General features: G+C 44.2%; 1 protein-coding gene across 4 annotated transcripts in view; it reads right to left on the bottom strand.

Moving 5' to 3' along the window:
• Window positions 1-21,385, bottom strand: part of PCGF5 (polycomb group ring finger 5) — a 115,342-nt gene extending 93,957 nt beyond the window's left edge. For 3 of the 4 annotated variants that reach the window (XM_059899760.1, XM_059899761.1, XM_059899756.1), the window contains exon 1: window positions 21,304-21,385. The gene's annotated coding sequence lies outside the window, so the exon portion shown is untranslated. The remainder of the gene's footprint in view (window positions 1-21,303) is intronic. The other variant, XM_059899759.1, reaches the window with a different exon arrangement.
• Window positions 21,386-25,203: the final 3,818 nt, after the last annotated feature.

Below are 25,203 nucleotides of genomic sequence, written 5' to 3' on the forward strand. Positions count from 1 at the left end.
TCCATGGCAGAGTGGGAGACTCGAGGGAGGGACTGTGTCTTATCCACCCGTGAATCCCCAAGGCCTCAGAGTTCCTCACTTAGTAAGCGGCTTCGCTGGGCGAGATGAGCCACACGGCATGGAAAAAAAATGAACAAGAAGATGAATTATGAAAACCAAGTATAGACTTAGCTCCTTCCATGTGGTGCTGGGGATCCTGTGGTCAAGCTACCCTCATGGAACTTTAGCTGCACCCTCATGTCACCTGCAGGAACCACTGAGTATTCTGACATGTGCACAGTCCTGTGATGGACTTAACACCCCATGGGACAACCCGTGACCAGCAGGGGAAGGGAGCAAGTGAATGAAAAATGAATTACCCCCTCCTCCAGTCTGTCTCTCCATCAGACAATTCTCAGGCACATTCCTGGAGGGTCCCCTCTGGGATCAAGTCCCAGCTACCCACAGTGGTGACCAAGTTGCTGAATAAATCTTGGATTGAGTTTCCTTCCTTCCCTGTTAACTCTTCCCAGGGGCCAATCCTGTTCTTTGGGATTACTCCTCAAAATAAACTGTCCATAAAGCCTTGTCCAGGTTTTGTTACTTAGAGGAACCCAGGCTAGGACAGCATTTAAATTTGATTTAGTAAAATATGATTTATATTCAACAATTTAGGAATATTAATAACCCTTTAAGGCAAGTTAGCCTCAGGAATGTAGGCAGTGATAGAAATGATAAGAAAATAAGGAAATATTGGGTTTTCCTTGCATAACTGCACTTCACAATTTCCTTTAATATTTGGCTTTTTTTTTTTTTGAGGGAGGCGATATCTAATATTAGGAGGCACTTTTCTCTAAGGTGTGTGGTGGCACTTAGTCCTTTGAATTCATGATCACAGATTTCTAATGGGCTTTTAATGCTGCCAGGTGATCCTACCATATGTCCCTAATTTGTTTAATCCCCCAAACCACCTTCTCCATTCTCATTCTCATCTGCTTCCTATTCCACTAAGAAGATGGAAGCATCAGAAGAGAATGCCCACACACTCCCACCACATTCACCCACCCTCCACTATGAACTCACCATTCTCCTACCAAAAGCAGATACCAACTCATGCCCTACAAACATACCATCCTTACTGCCTACCTGAGGACATTTCCCCACAATTCTCCCTTTTTCTGTTACCAGCAACTCTTGCTCTCTAGTGAATAGCTCACATCAGCATACAAACATGCCCTGAACGCTACCTTAAAAAAATAAAAACAGGGGCTTCCCTGGTGGCGCAGTGGTTGACAGTCTGCCTGCCAATGCAGGGGACACGGGTTCGAGCCCTGCTCTGGGAAGATCCCATATGCCACGGAGCGGCTGGGCCCGTGAGCCACAACTACTGAGCCTGCGCGTCTGGAGCCCGTGCTCTGCAACGAGAGAGGCCACGACAGTGAGAGGCCCGCGCACCGCGATGAAGAGTGGCCCCCACTCGCCGCAACTGGAGAAAGCCCTCGCACAGAAACGAAGACCCAGCACAGCCAAAACTAAATAAATAAATAAAATTTTAAAAATAAATAAATAAATAAAAATAAAAGTAAAAACAAAGTTCTCTTCACACCACTCTTCCTGACAGTTGCCACCCCTTTTCTTTGCTCCCCTTCACAGCAAATCTTTTCATTAGCATTGCCTCACTCTTCGTCTGAACCCATCAGCAGAAGCTCTCACAAGCAACCACTCCCTCTTCCTTGATATGCTGTCTTCACTTGCCTTCCAGGACAGCACCCCGTCTTTGTCTGCCCCCTATCTCCTTGGTTGATCGTTCTCAGTGTGCTTTGCTATTTCCTTCTTTATCCCTGACCTCTTGATGTTGAGTGCCAATGTTTCAGTGCTGTGTCCTCTTCTCTTCTCTCTCTACTCATTCTATTGGTGATCTTCTTCAGCCCCCAGGGACTTTAAATACCATCTCTATGCTTTCAGACCTCTCTCCCTCCCCTCCAAACTCAGGTCCAACTGCTTACTCTGTGTATTAGTTTTCTACGGCTGTTGTATCAAATTACCACAAATGTAGTGCCTTAAAACAACACAAATTTATTATCTTACGGTTCTGCAGATCAGATATGAGTTTCACTGGAATCAGATGTTGGCAGGGCTGTGTCCCTTTCTCAAGACTCTTGGGGAAGATTAGTTTCTTTGCCACTTCCAGCTTCTAGAAGCCACCTGCATTCCTTGGCCCATTGCCCCCTTCCTCTGTCTTCAAAGCCAACAACATGGCACCTCTCTGACCATTCTTCTGGAGTTGCATCTCCCTCTGACCACCAAAGGAAAGGCACTTTTAAGGACTCATGTGATTAGGCTGGACCCACACAGATAAACCAGGTTAATCGCTCCATCTCAAGGTCCTTAACTTAATCACACTTGCAAACTCCCTCTTGCTACCTAAGGTGGCATATACAGCATCTGGAGATTAGGATCTGGACATCTTTGGGGGCCATTATTCTGCCTACCACACGCAGAGATCCAGATGGATATCTAACAGACATCATACTCGCTACGTCCAAACTGAATTCCAATTCTCCCCCATCACAGATCTCCTCCACCCACAGCTTTCCACATCTTCGTTGATGGCAACTGCATCTTTCCAGTTGTTCAGGCCCCAAACTATAGAATCATCTTCGACTCCTCTCTCTCTCTCTCTCATATCCCACATCTAAGTTGCAAACAAGTAGACTTTATCTTCAAAAAATATCTATAATCTGGCCACTTCTCATCATCTCCACTACCACTGGTCGAAGCCACCACCATCTTGCATCAGGATTTCTGCTGTCACTTCCTAATTGGTCTCTGGCTTCTCCCCTACAGTCCATTTTCAGAGCAGCCAGCATGATCTTTTTAAAAATTAAGTTGAATCACATTGTTTTTCTGATCGAAATGCTGCAAGGACCCCCTGGGTCACTGGGAATAAAAGCCGAAGCCCCCTAGGGTCCCTACCCTCCTCCCCAGTTGCCTTTCTCACTTACTTCTCCTACTCGTCCCTAGCTGCCTCCACTCCAGCCACGCTGGCCACTCACTATCCCTCTAACCCTCCAGGTGGACTTCACTCTAGAACTTGGCTCTCCTTGTTCTCTCTGCTGGAATATTCTTTCCCTTGGCTAGTTGTCCTCAGCCGCTGTACTAGTTTTCTGTTGCTGCCATGAGCAATTACCACAGAATCAGTGGCTTAAAACAACATCCATTTATAACCTCCTAGTTTTGTAGGTCAGGAGTCTGGGTACAGCCAGGCTCTGCTGGTCCACTGCTCAGGGCCTCACAAGGTGTCAGCAGGGCTGCATTCCTTTTTGGAGGTTCTGGGGATTAGTATGCTTCCAGGCTCATTCAGGTTGTTGGCCAGATTCAGGTTCTTGCAGCGGCAGGACTGAGGTCCCGTTTCCTTGCTGGTCTTTGCTCCTCAAGGCTGCCCTCTTTTCTTCTCACGCTTTCCACGCGGCCCCTCTCCAGCACTGGCGGGTTGAGTCTCTCTCACATTTGATCTGCTCCAAATTCAGCCACATCTCTCTGACTCAAACCACTTACTCCGCTTTTAAGGGCCACCCAGATTATCCAGGATGATCTCCATATTTTAAGGCCTGTAACTTTAATAAAAGCTGCAAAGTCCCTTTGCCACGGAACTTAACCTATTTACAGGTTCCAGGGATTAGAGCATGGACATTCTGGGAGCCTTTCTGCCCACCACACCTCCTTTCCTGACCATGGCATTTATACGGCAACCCAGCTCTCCACTCCCCATCACCTTTCATCTCCCTTTCTTGCTCAATTTTTTCATTTTTCCATAGCTCTGACCACCTTATAACAAACCATATAACAAATATTTATTATGCTTACTGATTATCATATGTCTTCCCCTGCTAGAAAATAAACTCCTTTAGGTCAAGAATCTTTGTTCTGTTCACTGATAATCCAAAGACTAGCTCGAAGGCACTCAGTGATTATTTCTTGAATGAATAAATAAACTTGTCCTGTCCTAGAACATTCTCTAACCCTATTTCCACAGATTGTTTTTAATTTCAATAGTTTGAAACCACTTATTAGAACAAAGATCTTGACTGGTGATGAGGAATATGGATAAATATCAAAGGACTGCTCTCTTAACATTGCTCCATAGCTGAGGTCAATAGTATCTAACTAGCTCAGTTCTCATTTATAAAGACAGCAATGTTTGCTAGAAAAAAATGTTTGTTATTGCTACACAAGTAAGAATGCTTTATTTTTATGCTATTATCCAGGTACACAGGCAAAACAAATTGAGTTGTTGAGTTCATCTGGTCTCAAAATGCACAGAAAAATAAATGACTAAATTCATCATAAATGCTTTTTAAATATCTCCATAAATGCCTGTGTGGTGGGAAAATGAACCAAACTGGTTTGAGGAAGTACCATGAGAAAGAACTGATACTTGCTGAAGTTTAAGACTACTGGTTGCCATCAGTCAGTTTAGGGTCAGAGGGAGTATGACAAAGCAAGAAAGAAAAGAAAAAAAATTTTTTGAAGCCGAAGTCATTTTAGAGATCAAATCCAAACTTCACAGAGGAGGAAACTGAGGCTCAGAGAGGGTAAATGACTTGTCTAACCTCACACAGCTAGTCAGTGATGTGATACTTTGGATATATATTCTTACAGACTAGAGACAGTGAAAATTAAGTTTCTGTAACCTCTCTAGGTATTTTAAATGTTCGTTTAATGAGCTGATTCTCTGCTTCAAAGGGTTGGATCCAGCACAGATGCTGACAGACAGGAAGACTCTGCCTACCAGCACCGTACTTGGCCCAACTAGGTCAAGACATCTCATTCCAGGTGGAGTGCTCCAGAGAGGGGACAGTCCCTGAGGTCTTGGCGTGGACACAGACCTTGCGACCTCAGAGTGATTGGAGGAGGCCCCCTCAGGACATCATTGCACTGAGGACAGGCTGATGCTGCAACACACTAAGAAATCAAAGGGCTTAGGGATAAAACATAATGATACCTCACTAGATTACTTATATGTTAATAGAGGAAAGTAATTGTTACCTAAGGATCTTGACAAAACCTGGAAGTATATATAGACATGGACTTGTTGCCAGCAGAAAGGCAAAAATGAAGGAAAGCATATTTTAAGGGAAGAATAAATAAGACATATTTTGAATGGGGTTCTCACACAAACACAAAAGACAGCAGGAAATGATGCGAAATAGTTTCTAAATTTACCAAATCACCACCTTCTGCTTTCTGAATACCTACAACAGGAATGCAAAAGAGCACAATAGTTCAGTTCTATATTTAAAACAAGAGACAAGAGCTATTTGTTTGGTGTTTCTTAAGACAATCTTTCATTCACTTTTGAGCTCTTGGCAATAAGAAAAAAAAAGTCAAGAAATTGGTTGATTAAGGCAATATACACAGAGTGACTTCCTCAATGGGAGTGCATCAACATTATGCAGGAGGAGAAAATAAGTCTGTTTTTGGAGTCACCAATCAACTTTCCTCTCCATGGTTACAGGACATGTTTCATAAGTTTCCAGAATCACAGATGATTCAAAATGACCTTGGTAATAATTTAGACCAAATCTCATATTTTACACATGGGGAAACTAAAGCTTAGGGAGGTGGGGAGACTGTCTGACACCACAGCCCTTTAATGATACATCACGACAGAACTCAAGTCCCCTCACTCCTAAGGAAAAATGTGAAATTGTTACCTCTGAAAAAAAAAGTATCCCTTAATTTCTCTCCAGGTTTTATTCATTTGTAAATGCCATGAAATTGTTTTGGCAGTTAAGATCTCCATATGTTTCTACACAATTGGGAAAAACCTTTTCAAAACTACATTTTTATACTCATAACTTCAATGCAACTTGAAAACATAGATGTGTTTAATACTGGCTCACATGTTCCTTAAGGTTTTAACCTGTTTCCTACTAGCCAAGGAGGCCCATCTGAAGGAGAACAGATAAACCATGTGCATTGCGCAGGCCTCTGTGACATCTATTATCCCAGACATTTAATATTTATTTATACTTTCCTCCATTTTCATGTAGATAAGTATGTATATATACACACATGCACATATGTGTGTACATTTGGAAAGATCTTGTTAACCTGGATATTTGGTAGGGGTAGATCAGACTAAAACTTAAAGCAACACAATTTTTCGTGTCATTTACTACTAAGTGGAATTCACTTTTAAAGTGACCTTCAATCCAGCAAGAACAGATTCTCAACACTCTACAGAGAAATCTTGTGTTGATTCATCCAGAATTTATTATATGTGTCTACTTCGTGCCAGGCACTGTGATATGAACTGGACATCGAAAGATCGCATCCCTGCCCTTGTTAAGTCCACAGTCTAGTAGAGACAAGTAAGAACAGATGCTTGCCATGGCGTGGTAGTGCAGTAACAGCAGCTGACTAATGGAACAGTGGGGACGGGATGGAGGGAGATGACCAGATATCATGGGGGTCAAGGGAGAATGTCTGGAAAGGGGAGAAAATTACCAATGGGGTTTCTTAAGAGACTTTTTTCCAGGCAAAGACAAGGGAAGTGTTTTAGATGGAGAGCCAGCATGTGCAAGAGTAGAGACAAGAAGTGGGATGGCGTAGTCAGGCAACTGGCAGGATGCAAGGCTTCACATTCCCCACACCTGTACCCCTGCAGCCAATGCCAGCCGGTCTCACTCTACATCCGTCATCACCTACCTCAGGAGACCATCACTGCTGCCCAGCAATCACAGTTCATGTCCCCAGTGCGATCTACTCACCACCCACCCCCCGTCCTAAACCACTCTTCCATGTCGTTACCTTCTTTCAAGCCTCCAATATTTTCTCCCCTACTTTCAATCTCAGCTAAGGGATGAATAAACCACTGTCTAGGGAAGCGACAGGTGATGAGGGTAGAGAAAAGGTAGGGCTAGGGCAGAGAGCTCTACATGATACTCTGGAGATTCCGACTTTACCCTCAGACAAGGGAAAGCCACAGATTTACCTCCACAATAGAGGACTCTGGCAGAACAGCTGTAAGGAACAAGAATGGAGGGAGGTCCAGTAAGGAAATTAACATGAATGAGAATAATAAGAATCTGATCGAAGTCAGAGGCCATGAAGTAGACAAGTTAATGTTAAGGAAATAAAATCAAAGTCCTATTTTATGACTGAATGGTGGGGAGGTGGAGGAGAGGATTGCAATTTCTTAGCAGCACAATTATATTTAATTTTAATCCACTGGTTTTAATGCTTATTGTTTCCAAGAAATTGTAGTTAACATAATTTTAATATACAGAAAATTGTATCATCTGCTTCTAGGATCATCTTTGTAATAATAACAAAACAATTAACATTTGAACTGAGCTAAGGCCTATGATTTTTGAGCAAATCGAGTCCTCAATTGCCATCAGCACTGGAAGATCCTGAGAGTAACAACTGTTCCTTCACCAGGATGGTAAGTCACTCAATTTTTAGGACAAGTTAAGACCTAAAAGTAAACGTATAGGAGATAATCTAAATTTTTCTAAGTATTTGGCAAAGGAAAAGTACTAGAATTCTAGCTATACCGAACCTTTGCAAGTACATATATTTATAGGTAAACATATACATAGTAAGTAAATGTATAGCCTTCTCTGGAGAAAACATGAAGCATCAAAGTTTATAACATAATTTTCCCATGATCTCTTACTGAAAGGATGTAGAAGACAGAAGGATCCCCTGAAAAAAGAGATACCAACTTTGTATTTATTCATCACTTTAAATATCTTTCCTATATCAAGTGACATGTGGTTTTAATGAAAAGGCCTTTTTTTCTTCTTAGGTATGCCCCCTCTGATAGCCACCTCTATCTGCTCTTTAGGAACCAAGCAATCCAAGAGGAATCCCTTCTCCATGGACTATCCATAAAGCAGGTGTATCCATATGTAAAGGCTATGGATACTTCCCAGACTGCTACAAAGTCCACACATGAAGATCTTTACCTGTGAGTCACAGTTAAAGTGTGCAGAGCTTGTAAGAGTGGTTCTCAAACCTATTTGCACACTAGTGTTACTTGGGGAGTTAGAAAAAAATACATATATGTACACACATATGTGTATGCACATATTACACACGTGTATATGCGCACACACATGTGTAAACACATATATGTACACACACATATATGTACGTACACACATATATATGTACACACACACACACACACACATATCATATCTTGGCCTCACTCTAGACCAACTGTATGGGAATCACCAGGGATAGGTCCTAGAAGCCCCCAGATGATTCTACAGAGCAACCAGAGTTGAGAACCACTAGCCAGAACCTTGTTCCTCTAAGTGTGGTCTGAGGACCAGCAGCATCCCCTGGAAGCTTACTAGAAATGCAGAATCTCAGGCCTCCCCTGAGAGCAACTGAACTAGAATCTGCAGTGTAACGCCATCCCGAGTGATTTGCGTGCACACTGAAGTGTGAGATGCACTGACCTAGAAGAGACTTGCACTAAGTGGGCAAGCTCTGAATAAGACTTATTGATGGGATTTATCAAAGTGTGATAAAGATCACACTTTGGCCCTGCTGCATAAATGTATTAAATGTAAAGTAACCCCTCAGAAACCAGCCAGGACAGCTCTTTATATACTGAACAGAATGCTAGAGGTAAGTCCTCTCACTGTACGGTGCAGGGCATTGGCCCGATGTGAAACAGTTACAAGCAGATCACTGATGCCTGATTCACAAGAGCAGTTCAATCTAGGGAGGCAGAAATGGGACTGGGAAAAGGTACAAGAGAAACTATGTCTATAATTATTGATATTTTAAAAAAATCTAAAGTTAGGTTTCTTTTTTTTTTTTTTTTTTTAAAAAAGAAGTTCTTCCCTTAGGTCTCAACTGTTTCTCTCATCCACACAACAAACATTTCTCCTTTAAGGTATACAAAATCCGGGACTTCCCCGGTGGCGCAGTGGTTAAGAATACGCCTGCCAATGCTGGGGACAAGGGTTCGAGCCCTGGTCTGGGAAGATCCCACATGCTGTGCAACAACTAAGCCCGTGTACCACAACTACTTAGCCTGCACTCTAGAGCCCGCGAGCCACAACTACTGAAGCCCGTGCGCCTAGAGCCCGTGCTCTGCAACAAAAGAAACCACCGCAATGAGAAGCCCGTGCACCATAACGAAGACCCAACGCAGCCAAAAATAAATAAATAAAATAAATTTATATTAAAAAAAAAAGGTATACAAAATCTCTGTAGTCAAAGCCTAATTCAACAAGACCTCTAACCTTGGGAAATTACATAATTCTTATATTCCTTCATCTCTTGCTTGCTAATCTCCTTTTTAAGAATTCCCTCACAGAAAACTAGAGAGCTATGAAAACTGTTGGTGATCCCAGGTGCAAAATGGAAATGCTATTGGCGAACATCTGACAGACCACAGCTGGGAGCGTTGGGGGCAAAACCTAGGGGAGATTAAAAAAACTTGAGGGCAACCTAGGGGGGAACAGATTTAGCCCCAGGAGGCAACAAAGAAATAACAAAATGTCATAAACTTCAAATTTACTTGAACTCTAAAATTACTCCATCAGAAATTCAAGATAAGGCCATCAATTTAAGTAGTTTCTGCAAAACAAAAGGAAACAAATATCAGCTCTCTGTACAGCCATTCTCATTATTTAGTCATCCAAATGACCTCTCCCATGTCTCTTCTTTCTCTCCTCCTACTCTTCCAACCCCAAATAGACCGTATTGGTTCAGAACTGAGAGACAGAGAAGATCAGGCCTGAAGCAGAAGCAGTGAGAGAGGATAGGAAGAATACAGGAAACATTTAAGCAGCAGAAGCAAGGGTATTTAAACTACTTGGCTAGGAGTCAGCCCTAGATATACCTCAGAAGCAGCTGGGGTTCTTCTAAAACTTAAGGATTCCCTGGGGCCCAGCCAAAGCCACATAAGTCCGAATTTTGGGATGGAGGGAGAATTTGAATTTTTTTAAAGCTCCCTCAAATGATTCTGAGACAGGGTGATTCCAGAGGGCTGGAATCAGCTGTGAGGGAGGATTCTAACTTCGAAACAATATTTCTTAACTTTAAATGTATATATTTTAAAGCTCTGGATCCATGTAAATCATTCTCTAATTCACTTATTAGAACTGCATTACTTCTTTTTTCCTACTAACTTTATTTTTACCAGTATAACTCATGCAAATTACTTAAACAAATAGTACTATCAGGCTTAAAATGAAAACACAGCAGTAACCTCTCATGTCTCCACTCACCCCCAAACCCACTTCCCAAAGGCAATCTACTTTAAAATTAGTTAGCTATTTCTCTCTTGATATTTAATTTTATATTCCTAAACAGTATGCATATACTAATATTTCTTGATTTACTTTTGACTTTAATTCAGTAATTAATAAAATTAGTGATGTCCTATTATGCACTAGCTTATCCTCTCCCAGACTCCTAAGATATAGTTATGTCAACATTTTTTCCCAGCCTCTTTTGCAGTCATGTATGGTCAGGGTTAATAGTCTGTATGTTTCAGTACATTTATGCCCACATTTTGATGTTATCCAGTAGCCTCCTGTAAAAAGATGCACAGAGAGTAAACTTTTGAGAACTTTCACACTTTCAAAATGTCTTTATTGTATCTCCCACTTGACAGTTTATGTTTGAAATTCTAGATTAAGAATAATTTTCCTCAGAATTCTGAAAGAATTAATCCATTGTTCTTTAGGTGCCACTACAATTCCCAGTCTTTTTGTATGTGATCTGTTTTTTCCTCCACAGAATTTAGCTTATTCTCATTTTCCTTAGTATTCAAAATTTTACAATGATATGTCTTATACACTGATTGTGTGGATCTTTTTTCATTCATTCATGTGGCTATTTTGTGAACTCTTTTAACCTACAATTGTATGTCTTCCAGTCCTGGGAAAATATCTTGTACTATGTCTGTGGTAATTTCCTCTCCTTTACTTTTCCCTGTAATCTCTTTTTTTTTCTTTCTTTTTTGTAAATTTTTGTTTGATTATTGATTTATTTTTATTTTTGTAGTCTCTGCCTGGAACTCTTGTTAATATGATATAATACCTGATCAACTGACCCTCTAATTCTACTTTTTCCCTCTTTTTTCTATCTTTTTGCTTTTGTTTCTACTTTATCTTCTGTCCTTCCAATGATTTCTTTTTTTGCCATCTTATTTTTCGTTTCCAAGACCTATTTCTTATTCTCTAATTATTACTTTTTTACAGTCCAGTTCTTATTTTATTAATTCTAGGAGGATTGATTTTGATTATTTCCATTTTTTTTCTTCTTTTTGCATTTCTGTTTCCTCCATGATTTTTTTCTCATTTGTTCTGGTTACTGCCTTTTTTGTTGTTGAATGCTTTCTTCAAATGTCTCATATTCACTGACTATTTGTATTTAAGAGTAAGGTACTAAAAAACTGGTTGCAAGTTCCATGTTCACAGAATAGGGGGAGTTGGGTTGTTGCCGAGGGTTCACCGTAGGAAGAATGGGTAGTAAGTCAGTTTTCTCATTGTGGGACCTCATATATCAGTATCTGTAGGTCTTTTCTCTAGGGCTGTTCACTTTGCCCAGAAAAGAGTTCCTCAATATGCTGCCTGGGTTGGTGATTACCTGGTTATCCTAGGATTGGGGGTGGGTTAAAAAGAACACTCCAGGTCTCACTGTTTGGTATGCATAATTTCATTAAACTCCTCTGTTTTCAGTTCAGCATTTCACCCTTACCCTCTTTTTTTTTTTTTGCCTGCTATCCCTAAATCCAGAACTGTTAATATATTTCAATTTCTCCAGAGAAAAAATGTCCAGGACTTCCTCTTGCTATATGGGATGGGGAAAGTGAACTGAGAGTCTAGTTCCTTTTATGGACTCTCAATCAATCCCTTATTTTCAGCCCCATGCCCTGCTCCAGAGCCTCTAATTCCAGAGCCCTTCTGGGATTCTGAGGGATAAATTGGCTGTTTCTTCCCAGTATCTATTCCCAACCTCCTTTAAGGGCACTTAGGTATCAACTTTTTCCACTACACTAAGTCAGCTGCCACAGGTCTGTCTGCTTTTCATCCTCCAAAAATGTGTTGGTGTCTCCCATCTCTTGTTTACCATCACTCTAGTGGCGCTTCAGGAGGGACAGACAATAAACACAGGTTCAGTTCACCAAATTTCTGAATCCCAATAACTCAATCTTACAACCACAGAAACTGCCCCCAAAAGATGATCCTTTCCTTATCAATTTTTGAAACTCTTATGCTTTTTCTGTTTTTATAGATGCATCTGATTAGCTAAGATACTTTCCCAATTCTTTTAATGTTTACCATCATTTTCTGTCTTAATCATAAAAGCATAAAAAACAAAACAGAGAATCCTTTTCTGGATACCACAAAATACTTCTGATTTATTGACTCATTAATTAAGCCTTAAAAGATGGTAGAATTTAGAACACTAGATTATAATTAAAGAAAATACAGGTTGTTTTCATGCAATAAAGCTGTTTTCATTGACTCCTTCTTGCGACTTCAAATCTAGCCTATGGTGGCCTGAGCTGAAAGGTATTTGCCTTGATAATATTCAAGTATTTCCAAGAAGACCTTTGACTACTGTACAAAGTCATCATCAGTACTGGAGTCTTAGTTATTTTGCTTCTAAAAACAGGTAAAGGAGGGATGATCAGAACAAATAATTAGGCATTAGAAGTTTTCTCACATCCAAAGGATCACAACCTTTTCACTCCCATTCAAATCTGAAGGCTCTAAGCCTGAAGATTTTGATCTGTAAGGCTGAAAACCCAGGACTTGTCCGAAACACTAAATTCATGGTTATAAGAAATAACTAGAGTAAAACACTAATATTACACCTTTGATCTAATTCCACTCAAAGAAGCACATATTCTGGACCTGTCAATATTTATAATTGCCTCCTGCTACTACTCAAAACTTCCCTGAAAAGAAAACCAAGCATCTAACAAAGAAAAAAGACTCCTATGGTAGGTAGGGGTGGGGGATGAAATTGTCCTATTTCTTGAGCTGGGAGGTAGTTTCATGGATGTTCACTTTTTAATAATTCATTGAACTATACATTTACATTTCAAAAGTTATATATGTGTTATATTTTACAGTTAAAAAAAAAAGACCTTTTTAACAGTTAAAAGAGAAACAGATAAAAAGGCAAATTTTTCATTTGTCATGAAACACAGTGCTTTAATCACACTTAGCCAGAATTGTTATACACACTGACATGGATAAAGGGAGAAAAGTTATCATGATTTACCTTTAGTGCCTAAACCAGGGTCCCATCAAATTTCAATAGTCATCTTAGTTGTTTTATTTGAAACATTTTATTTTTAAAAAGTTCTTAAACTTCAAAATTTACCTTGTATACCATATGGTGATATTGATACCTTACATTTGCATGACACTATTCATTTGCAAAGAGCTTTCACATCAAATACCTGGGAAACAGAACAGGCATTATGTTCTCCCATGCTGTAGATGAGGAAACTGTAATAGTTAATTAGTAAGGTCACTAACAGTGACAGAATCAGGACAAATTCCAAGTGCCGTATGTCCAATGAAAGGCTCCTTAAACATTTTATGAGGAGAAAGAACTTTCCACTTCTCTAAAGTCCTGGATTCAGAAACAGGATATCAAAGCTGGTGGTCTCTGCGATGATATCTTGTGAGCTTCCTGAGATTCCCCAGAGAGGAATGAGAAAACAACTAGGCATTTCTATGAAATCGATGAACTAAGGACTATGCTCAAACCTTCTGAGTCATTTCGCTCACTCCTAGTTAACATAAAAATGCACCTGCTGCCTCAGAAGTCAGTTTAACTCAAACACAAACACAAAAGTTATGAGTGGTCTATAACCTGTTTCAAGGGGAACAAACGCCTCTCTGCCACTCACAGGGTTTCCAAAGGGGGGATATCCCCTATCCACGCCTGTCTTCTTGCCCTGCACCATACTCTCCCTACAGAGGAGGAGGAATTTATTTGCTTGGTGTGTGACAGCCATGGGTCTGTTTCTCAGTTTACAAATGGATGGAGTTTTTCTATCAAAGATATTTGGCATGAGAGATTTGGCCTCTTTTCTGTTTCTCTGTCTGAACAGTGAAAGGCAGAAACCTGGGCATTTCTGGCTGCTCTGCAGCCTCAAACTTTCCATCCAGCAGGCTGTCTCAAAGTCTAGCCTAGGGTGTAGAAGGTACACAAGACCAACGTGGGCTTCACACCAAGCTGTGTCTTCCAGCCTAGGCTGCATCAGTAACGAAGTTAGTTTTTTGACAACCTGCTGCTTCTTATCGATTTTTTAATTAGTGGGGAAGAAGGGGTGCTTTCCATGTGTCCTCCTCAAAGACGCCATCACCTGCCTTTCGGTTAGAAGTCAGAGCACGTGGACACGACTCCACAGCTCTCCTCAGCGGCTTTCTGTGCCCGCAAACACTGGGGCTCTACAAGCAGTAGGCAGGCCGTGTGGTGAGGAAGCATTCTAAAACTTTGTTCAGTGGATACTTTAATTACTTCTTCTGTCCTGGAGGGCAATACTGAACTGAAATTCAGGGATTCCGGTTCTTTCCAGAGACAGCTCTGCCACATACATCTGCAGTCTGGGGCAGGTCTCAATTTTCCTAGAAAGCCTTTAAAAGACTTTAGCTTCCTCATCTTTTAAATGAAGGAATAACTTCCCTCTTTTAGGGTACTCTCCAACTCTACGGACTAAAAGCTCAGAAAGGCTTTAATAAATGTATTCCAGAATTTTTACAACAGCTATAGACATTGATATACATAATATAATCATTTGACACCCTGGCCTCATAGTTCCTGAAGATCAATGAGCTTCTACCTCATGCTGATGTCATTTCACCATTCCCAGGTTCAGCCAGGCTTTGAATTCACATCGTTGCTCATTACTGATCCCTCCATCATGATAAGCTACTCAAGAAGTCCCTCAGGCCCTTGGCCACCAGCCCCAGGACTCCCCTCCACACTCCCATTTCTCCCTTTCCTCCATTCTTGCCCAACCAGCCACTACACAGTCTAATCTCACATCTCCTGCTCATTCTCCCAGCCCATCAACACTAGTTTCACTTGCCTTCCTACTCAACCCGGGACCCATATGGAGCTGGCAGTTTGAACGAAACTCACACCATCTCCACTTCCAATTTTCTCAGTATTGCTGGAGAAAGTCATAAATACAGGCATGACTCGTTCTATCACAAGGCTAAGGCACCTTTGCGACCTGTCAGGCCCTCATCACCTTTGGCTCTCGTCACGCTCATATCCACAGCTACTCCAAACCCTTCCCCCTCTCCTCCACCTCCCAGCTTTACCTCTCACTCTCAACGTACTCTCAGCAAAGAGAACTGGCCTCCTCTGTTTTTCTTTCCTTTTTAAAAAGGGGAACCAACCCATTTAAAATGCAGTCACACTCCCTCCCAGCTTCCAACTTTCCTCTCTAAGTCTGTTTCTTTTTGCCTTCATTTAATCTTCTTCCCTCCATGTCACATCTGTTTTTCCATGAATAACTATCTTTGTCATGATCAAATGATTTAGTATTCCAAAAGGGACTTTGTTTTAGAATAAAAACAGGCATTATTTGTTATCCTATAACTGAACTGGGGTAGCAGGTGTGAACGGAGGCTGCCCTGGGCAATCGGGTGTGTGGTCACCTTCTCCAGCTCCCATCCCTCCTACTTGAGGAGCACTAACCTGGAGCACGCACCACCCTCCTACTCCCTCTCCTGATGCTCAGCCTCTTCCTCTCCACTGACAACCACTCGACCCACAACACTCTCGGGCCTTTCTCACGGTTTTGTTTAAGACCGTCTCACTGGCCCTCTCATCACCTCAAGTTATCGTCCTCTCCAATTTTCACAGACCAATCCTCATTTACACTTACTCTCTCCGCTTCCTTCCTGCTCAGGCACCTCTCAGGTAGCTGGCTGACTTCCATCTCCACTGCCCAACTGCCCCTGATCCGCAAAGGCTACTGACAATGGTCTCATTGACAAATCTAACCTCTTCTCAGTCTTCAATCTCAGTGCCTCGACGTTATTTGTCCCGTCTAAATTCTCTTTCCTCACCTTCCTTTACCCTACCTTTTTCCTTGTTCTCTTCCAGCTTCTTTCCTCTCGGCATCCTGTCAGCCTCTTTCTGTCTCCCTCCAAACCCAAAAACATGGTTTTTCCGACTCTGCCCTGGTCTTTTACTCTTCTCACCCATACTCTGAACCCTTCTCACAGCTTCACCATCCCCCCTCATAAGGATGCTCTCAAATCCATCTCTGTTTTTAATGGCTGCCATCCATTTGGACAGCTTCATAGGCACAAAGAAATTAACATATCCAAATCCAAACTTCCATTAGACAAATATTTACTGACTGCATACTACTTACAGGTGCTTTACTAGTGGCCTTTCCAACTATTTCAATTTCTGCCATCACCATCCAAAGTCACTCCGCTTCAGTCTCTGACTTCTCCCTCAATTCCCTCCTCCAGTTAGCCAACAAGTCCTGCTGCATTTACTATTTCTACAGGGTCTCACCCACCCAACTGCCCCCACTCTAATTTAGGTTCTCACTGCTTCTCTCCCAGGAACTATTTTAATAGCTTTCAAAGTGGGATTATCCATGACTCCCCCAATACAGATTAATCTTCTTAAAGCACAGCTTTAATTCCCCCACTCAAACTACCTTTGATAGTTATCTACTGCCTACTAAACAGGCTCCTGAGCCCAGTGTTCAAGATGCCCACAATATGGTCCTAACTCTACCAGGCAGCCTGCTGTCCCACTATCCTGCCTCAAGGCTCCTCTCCCTCCAGCTTAACCACATTCCTCTCCATTCCTGGATATGCTCATATACTCTTTCCTTCAAGTCTTAGCACAGGCTGAGCCCTACATCTCTGCCAGTTGAAGTTCTACCAATTCTTTAAAGCTCAAGATTCCTTCACTAAATCTTCCCCAATTTTTCTGCCTAGAAATAGTGTGTTCCTTCCTTGAAATCACAAAGCATTTTCTTGGGACTTCCCTGGTGGTTGGTCCAGTGATTAAGACTCTGTGCTCCCAATGCAGGGGGCACGCTTCAATCCCTGGTGGGGGAACTAAGATCCTGCATGCCGCCCGGCGTGGCCAAAAACAAAAAAACGAAAAGCAAAAAAAACAAAGCATTTTCTTTATGCCTCTGTAACAGTGCCTCCATATAATAAAGCCTTTGGTCACCTGTCTTATGCGCCCTACATGCCTCTTAAGCCTCTCAAAGAAAGGGTGCCTATGTCTGATTAACCCATATACTCCTTATACTGCCTTATATATAGTAAGCTGAATGAGAGGTGGATATATTCAAGTTAACTCTGTATCCACCATATAGCATATAAAATAATGAAGATGTACTTAATATCACCAAAGCTAATTAAGCCAAATTCTTAGGAAGGCCTAGAAATTAACCATTTTTGCAGTTGCTCTTGTTAGATCAAGGATATATGAATCATTTCAACTAAAATTGTAGAACTGTGCATTCTTTATCAGTTCCTTAAACTATACAGTTAGATAAGATCTTAGAGATCATTTAATTCCCCTCCTTCCAAGCCAATCACCAACTCTCCAGCTGATAAAACTGAAGCTTTAAGAAATTAAGCTGCTCCCCTGGTCACTTAAATCAGAAATCATAATACAACTGTTACCATTTATTAAGGGCCTAGTGTACATGAGGCACTTTCCATACCTTACCCCAGTGTCACAACAGTCCTTCAAGGTAGGTGGTATTACCCCCATTCAGAGACAAGAGAATGCTCAAAAGAGTTAAGTAACTTGCTACAGAGAGCCCTACTTGTTAGGGGCAGAGCTGAGCTTAGGTCCCAATTCTATCTGGCTGTAGGCTTTTCTAATTGGACACCGTGGCAAAGGCAAGACCTACCAGGTGTCCTGAAACAGCCTCCGATTGTTTCTTCAGTGAATAATTATGCCACCTAAGCAAGTGCACACACTCACAAGTTGTAAGCCATTTTATTTGAAATTCTGGAGGCGTGAAAATTAAACAGCAACCTCATTACTATAAAAGTTCTAAGGTTAATTACTGCCAACGTTCTGACTTTCTTATCAAAAACATCTTCATTCTGGAAAAGAGATATGTTTTTCTGGTTTCTCAATCCTTAAATATATTTTCAACTTAAAATACATTTGTCCAACTACACCCAACAAGTATGTGTTGAGCCCCTAGATGTCCAAGGCACATCGGAGGCTACAAAGTTGAATACGACCTCATTTCACTCCCTGAGAGTTCACCAGCAAGAGGCGGACAGTCCACTAACCAGAGGGACCACTCGTCCCCCAACTATAGGACCTCTGGCTGATTTGACGGCTTCCAACAAGAAGTCAGGACCCTTGGTTCTAATCCCAGACCTGCACACCGGACAAGTCATCTCACTGTGCCTTAGTTACCTCAGTAAAGGGACTGATAAAAAGGAATGAACTATGCCAACCAATTTCAAGGTCCCTTTTAGCTTTCAAACTGTATTATGTCTGAGCTCACTCTTGAGATTACACTTCTGAAAGTGCTCGCAGCTACTGCTATGGAAAGGGAACTCCTGGAAGCCCACTCTTCTTTGGCAGTGACTTTGGAGGCACTGAGTTCTGAAAATATTCCTACAAGTATAAAGCCAACTAATATGCCTCCAAAGTTTGTTATTTATAATAAAAAAGTTTACTAAAATTTATTCTCAAAGGAGGAAGTATGAAGCACGACATTCTAATCCTTCTTCCATTATATCACTGACATAGTTTTAACTTAATTCTTTACAATTCATTTAAGATGTTAAAATTAAAATATAATTTAAAATAACTCCTTCTATCTACTCTTCTACGGAGTTAAGCCATTGACACTAACAACAACAGAGTTAAGGCCCCTGCAGAGATGTATATCTTGTATTTGTTTAGTTAAATTAATACTTCATAGTAAATGCTACCTACTATGGACCTTCCCAAACTGCAGCTCAATTTGAGGTTGGTGTGCAGGCAGTGGAGAGGGAGGAATATAGAAATATCAGTATTTCAAGTACAAGTGGAAACATATAGCACTGTGGGAATCTGACTTTGCCGAGTCCCTTTCAATATCCTGTACCTTTTTTTCAACTAGCATAGATAATATTTTTAATCATCCATTAACTTATACAGCTAACACCCTTTCTCTCGACAAGGCTCCACATGCCTGGTACTCAGCATCTTAGGATATGATGCTCAAACCCATCTTGTGCTGTAAGTTAACAGCATAGAGGAGGAAATGAATCAATCAAAAGAAAACTGGAAGAAAAGAAATTAGAACTGTACCATCTTAGTGCCTTGCCCACACAAGGCAGTAAATTTCAACTGTCAAAGATAGTCCCACCAAGAAATCAGGAAAAAGGAATTTATTCATTCACTAGTCAACAAATCCTGACTGCCTAATATGCCAGGCACTGTTCTAGGTGTTAGAGTTATAGCAATGAACAAATCAGGCAAAAATTCCTGCCAGAGTAGAGCTTACCTTGTAGTGCAGAGGGACAGGACTTAAAGAACACCCAAGAAAATCCTTTCAGATAGCGATTAAGTGCTATGAAGAAAATAAAATAGGACTGGGGGTGGTCCCTGGGGTGAGGGGTGAGAGGTTACTTAAGGTGATCAAGAGGGCCTTGCTGAGTAGATGCCGTTTGAGGTGAGTCCTAAATGATGAGAAGACTTTATTCTTAATCCTACAAGTGTGGGGGTATGGTGGGAATGAGTCAAGTTGAGTCTTCAAGGGTGGTCACAGTGGTCAAAAGTTCTTAATTTCTGGCAAACTAGGTTCCTTTTAGGATTTGGCTCATTAAAACAAAACAAAACAAAACCCAAAACCTAAACCTTTAAGTAGAACTCCTCTACTTAGGAGCCACTGATTTTTCTTTTAAGATCCGCTAACTTTTAAACTTTTTGCTAATTACTTTATTGGTACTTAAGTAGAGGCAATTACTAGAAGGATTCCTTCAGAGCCATCCAGATTCTGAATGAGAGAGGATCCAACCCTGCAGCGAATCAGCGCTCCTCCACCGACTCATCAACACAGCCAGGTGGAATCTTGTAACTCTTCTAAGAACGGGAAACAAGCCTCGGGAAATGTGGGGACTCTGACACCCCCAAAGTTCCCCCAAATTGCGGAAGGAGGGGGAAAAATAAGCCGCCGCCCTTTTGCATTCCCTCTCCCGCGGCCCTCCAAGGCGTCACCGCCGAGGAAGGGTCGCCGTCCCTGGGTCAGAGGCACACGGCGAGTACGCGCGGGGTGGACCCCGCAGGAATCATCGGCGCCCAGTCTGCGGACCGATGATTCATTCACCGCCCCGGAGCCCACGGCCACACGTTCCGGGCGCACTAGGACGGCCGCACACGCAGCTTCTTTAATATTAAACAAATGTTTCAAAGTACAAACGCCCGGAGCTAGAAACGAGTCGACCCAGGCAAGGCGGCGGAGAGGAAACGGCACGTTTCGGCCGCTGCCCGAGTGTTCCCGGGGGCGGGAGGGGAGCGGCGGGCACGTCGGTCCACCCGGCCGCCGCCCCGCACCTCCCCGTCCCCGGCAGGCGCGCGGGCAACACCCGCAGGGGGCGCGGAGGGCGCACAGGTGGGTCCCTGCCCGCCCTGCCTCCCGCCCCTCCCCGCCCCTCGCGGAAGGCCAACGCGCCGCCCGCTCGCCCCTTTCCTCTCCGTGACATCTTATATAATAACCCGAGCTAATCAAAACGGAAGCGACGCGCGCTGCCGGGGCCCGACTCCCGGCCTCCACTGGATGCTCGCGCCCCGAGCCCCCAGCCCCCCAACTAGGCGCCGGGGCGCGCGGCTCCGGGCGGGGGGAAGGGCCCGAGCGCCGCCTCGGCTCGTCCCTCCTCGGAGAAGGCGCTGCCGCTGCCGGTCCCCGTCAGGAAGCCGCGAGCGTCACAAACTGCGTCAGCTTCTTCAAACACGTTTCACGGGCTCCCTCCAGCCGGGGAGCCAGCCGCTCCGGCGGCCGGGCCGCAGCCGGGGCTGGCAGGAGCCCCTCCGGGGAGGAGAAAGTTCCTCGGGGCCCTCCCCTCGCCCGCCGCGCTTCCAGCCCCTCTCGGCGCGACGCCCGCCCCGCCGCGCAGCCCGCCAGCCCGCCCCGATGGCAGGTTAGGCAACTTGTGACCCCCAGGCGCCTGGCGGCCCCCTCCCGCTCACTGGGCTCCCCTGCCACCGGGGGCCTCCTCCCGGCCCGGCGGAATACGGCGACGCCAGAAACTTCCCCCGGCCACGCCGGGCGGGGGAACCGCCCGCGTCCCGGCGCATCGCCCTTACCTTGCTCTCGGGAGGCCACGAGCCGGGCGGGCCGCGCGGGGCGCGTGGTGCGCGAGCGCGCGCGCGTGGGGCGGTAGGTGAGGGCGCCCGCGCCGGCGGGGGCGGGGCGGGGCCGCGGGCGGGGCGGTTGGGGGGGCGGCCCGGCGGGCGGGCGCGAGGCGAGCAGAGCCGGCGGCGGCGGCGGCGGCGGCGGCGGGCGCGGGGCGAGCGCGCCGAGGGGGCGGAGGAGTTGCAGTGGGTTTGTTTACGCATTGCTGCCCGGCTCGGGGCACAGCCCGCACTCCCTGATTGGACACAAACTGGGGCACAGCCTCTCGCCGCCGCCCGCCAGGCCTCCTCGAGCAGCCGCCGCGCAGCTCCCGGAGCGCCCTGCCCGGCACGGCCCGCGGCGGCGTCCGGGCCTGGAGGGGACGAGCCGCGGCGGCGGCCGGGCGCGGAGCCCGCACGTTGGGCCGGGGCTCGAAAGCGCCCACCTGTAGGGGCCCGACCTTGGCAAGGAGAAATTCGAAACTTCGGAGGCTGGAGTCCTCGTATCTTCCAGCCGTAGAAGGAACCCCCCTCCCCCTCTCTCCTTCCCCCCCGCCCCCCGCCAACACACACACACACACACACACACACACACACACACACACAGAGAGAGAGAGACGGAGGACGCTTGCCCTTGGTGGAGAGAAAAGCCGCTCAGTTGAGGTTTACATGCCCCTTTGGTGATGGTCAAGCTGAGGCTTCCCATGTATGAGCTATCTCTGGGACCTCGCAGTTCCTTCGCCTGTCTCCAGCTTCTCTGCGTGTAAATCCGTCCTCCGCGCAGAATTCGAAGTTGCCATCCCAGAATTGACCTTGCCACATGATGCTCAATATCCTCCGATGACTCCCGTAGCCTCAAACCCCAATTGCTTAGTCTCAGAGTCTTCCATAGCTGGGCCTCCACCTTTCAGCCTCTCTTCCAGTGCCCAACCCTCTCCCCCAAAACCCTTGTCTACAGACAACACCTCAGATGCCCCTGTTCTTTCACAATTGATTTTGATCCTGCTCTGTTCTCTGCCAGAAGACCCGTAGCCCCCTCTACCTGTCAAACTTTAATAGACTCAACTTGTCCACCATCTCTGTGCAGCCTCCCCGACGCCTGTGCAGAATCCTCCCTTGTGGCTGCCATCAGCCTGGCCTGAGGGTCAGTCGTGTGCCCACTCTGTGTCCCCACTAGGCTGTGAATTCCTAAGAACAGGAACCTGGTTTTAACAGGGCTCTGGGGATGGGAGAGATGAACGCCCGAAGAATAAAATTGAGTGTCTGCAGCTCTGCTGGAACTGCAAAACCTCACGAGAGTATCAAAAGGGTCTCTTGATAGACCATCCACAAACCTTATCTTGCAAAAAGCAAACACTTCCAAAAACTGAGAATGTCCTCCCAATATGTCTCTGTGTCTCCGCCTCACCACACCTAGCTATGTGCCCTCTATACTCATCACGGGCACTTAATAACCCTTGGAGGAATAAAACTGAGATGTTCCGTATGCTGAGGTTCAAGGTGATCAAAGTGAGTACAGTAAATCATGAAGGAATGGACACGAATGGCCACAAACCCAGTCATTTTACAGATAATTCCCTGGCTAAGAGTTCCTCAACTCTGGCAGCCACTGTGGATTCATCACTCTCTAATCAAATACTGGAGAAGTGGCCCCTGACCCTTCGTAACTCTTGGGATGGCTGGATTTCTTTCTCTCACGAAATGCATGGCTTTCCCTGAGAGAGCTGTCTTTGAACTCCAAGGGTGAATCCAAGTGAAAGTAAAGTTTTCTTTTCCAGGTACTTCAATAGTGATAATTTAATGCAGTGCATTAGTTACAAAGCTGTTGAAAGAACTAGAATTACAACCAGGAGAAGGTGAGGCAACCCTGAGATTAGCAACTGCTGGGTACATCTCCTCCCCTAGGGCTGGAGGGACAAAGGGAGGAGGCTGCCAGAACCATGAAGGCTTGTCCAGTGGGAGCTGGAGCCATGAAGGAAGTGCAACTACTGCTGGAGATGCCTCCCAAAGCAGAGAGAGTGGAAGGAATCCCCTGGCTCCTTCCTTCCTCTCACCTTCCAGGACCACCCAGTGGTAGAAAGCAGCAGAGGGCAGGGGTCAGAACCCCTCCAATAACAGATGAGAACAGAGAAACGAGAAGGAATCTGAGAGCGCTCTGGACTTGGGTGCTTCACTTGCTTACCTCCAGGACTCTTCCTCTGGGGGATGGGTTTTGCCAGGGCAGCGCAAACTTTTTCTTTCCAAGCCCCAGAACTCCCTTGCTCTTTCTTCTTCTCTTTGCCCTTTTGCTTCCACTTCTCCTTCCATCCTCTTCTCTCCCATGACTCCTGTATGTTTACTTTTTCTCTCTTACTTCTCTATCTCTGGCTCTCATTTTTCTCCTTGCGTTCCCATACACCTCCTCCTGACCTCTTTTTCCCCCACTGAGTCCCGTCCCACCTCTGCTTGTCCTACTCCTTCCTGGGCAGGCGGGCAGCCTTCTTCAGCATGAAGGAGATGAGCGAGTTCCTATGTAGGTAACGGAGTTCGGAACTATAACATTGTTGCCTCTCTAGACACTATTTCACCTATGTTATCTCATTTTAATCCTCACCTCACACCTACTAGCTAGGCATCATTGAATAGAACTTTGGTGGCTTCATGATTGTGTATCTCAGGAAAGGGTTTGCTGGTGTGGGTCACCAACGACACTGCTGATGGTCCTCTTAACCTTCCTCATCTCCAAGTGTTTCCCTCCACCCTTTCTTCTCCTTATCCTACATCTTTTCCTTTCATTACCACAGATATTTTTCCTAGATCTCAACCCCCAACAGTCTAATACATCTCCAGTCTAAATCTCCAAAGATTGAGAATGGCTACTTGAAAGAGGTGGCATTTCAGTTGGTTTTTGAAGGCTGGATAGAATTTCAATAGATGGAGATTGAGGAAGAACATTCTTGGTGGAGCAGCGAATAATATGGTCCAACTCGAATGAAACACAAGAGATGGCTAGGAAATAAGACCAGATTTCAGAAATTTGTCTTTGGAGCTGAGTTCTCTAAGACAGACCACTCAGAAACAGAGATTAACCCTAAGTACATTAAGTACAGGTATAATTCATATAATTAGAATCATAACATTTTAAAGCCAGAAAGAAATCTAGACATTGTCTGACCCAACATGTCCATTTTTAAGGGAACTGAGGCCTCAAAGACTTAGGTAACTAGTGTATCATAGTAGTTAACCACGGGCATTAGAGTTTGACTACCTGTATTCAAATCCCTGCTTTGACAAATGTTAGGTAATATGATCTTGAAGTTATCTGTGTTTAAGTTTCCTCATGTATAAAACAGGAAACATGATAGAACCTACCTCAGTGGGTTGTTGAAAGAATTAAATGTTTTTACAAGTAAAACACATAGCACAGTACCTGTCATATAGTCTGTCTTCAATAAATATAGGTGAGTATTGTAACGTTTTCCTATAGTTATTCAGCTAGCAAATACCAGAGCCACAACTGGTCCCCCATATCTTTTAAGCCGTAGTTGAATATCCCCTCCATTACTAGAAGTTATGTCTCAGGGTGCTTGTTGAATGCCATCTATGGGACTGCAGTGCTCCTCTGGTCTGCTGTTTAAAGAAGTGCTCAGTTATCCTTCTAGCTCCCATTCCTCTACATTTCCACCAGCCTCAGCAATCCCACTGTGCGGTCAGTCCTGCATATGTGAAGTTCTGCAAGAGGAGAGGGACATGAAAAATAGCAACGGACGTGTGTTTCGTAGTCAACAATATAGCTGACAAGTTCTGATATAGTCAAATTTTACTAATTTAAATTTCAAAGGACCAAAAAAATCATTTAATTAAAGGAGTTGGAATGATCTGTCATTCTGCAGC

This window comes from Balaenoptera ricei, chromosome 16 (genome assembly GCF_028023285.1).
Source record: "Balaenoptera ricei isolate mBalRic1 chromosome 16, mBalRic1.hap2, whole genome shotgun sequence".
Classification (NCBI taxonomy): domain Eukaryota; kingdom Metazoa; phylum Chordata; class Mammalia; order Artiodactyla; family Balaenopteridae; genus Balaenoptera; species Balaenoptera ricei.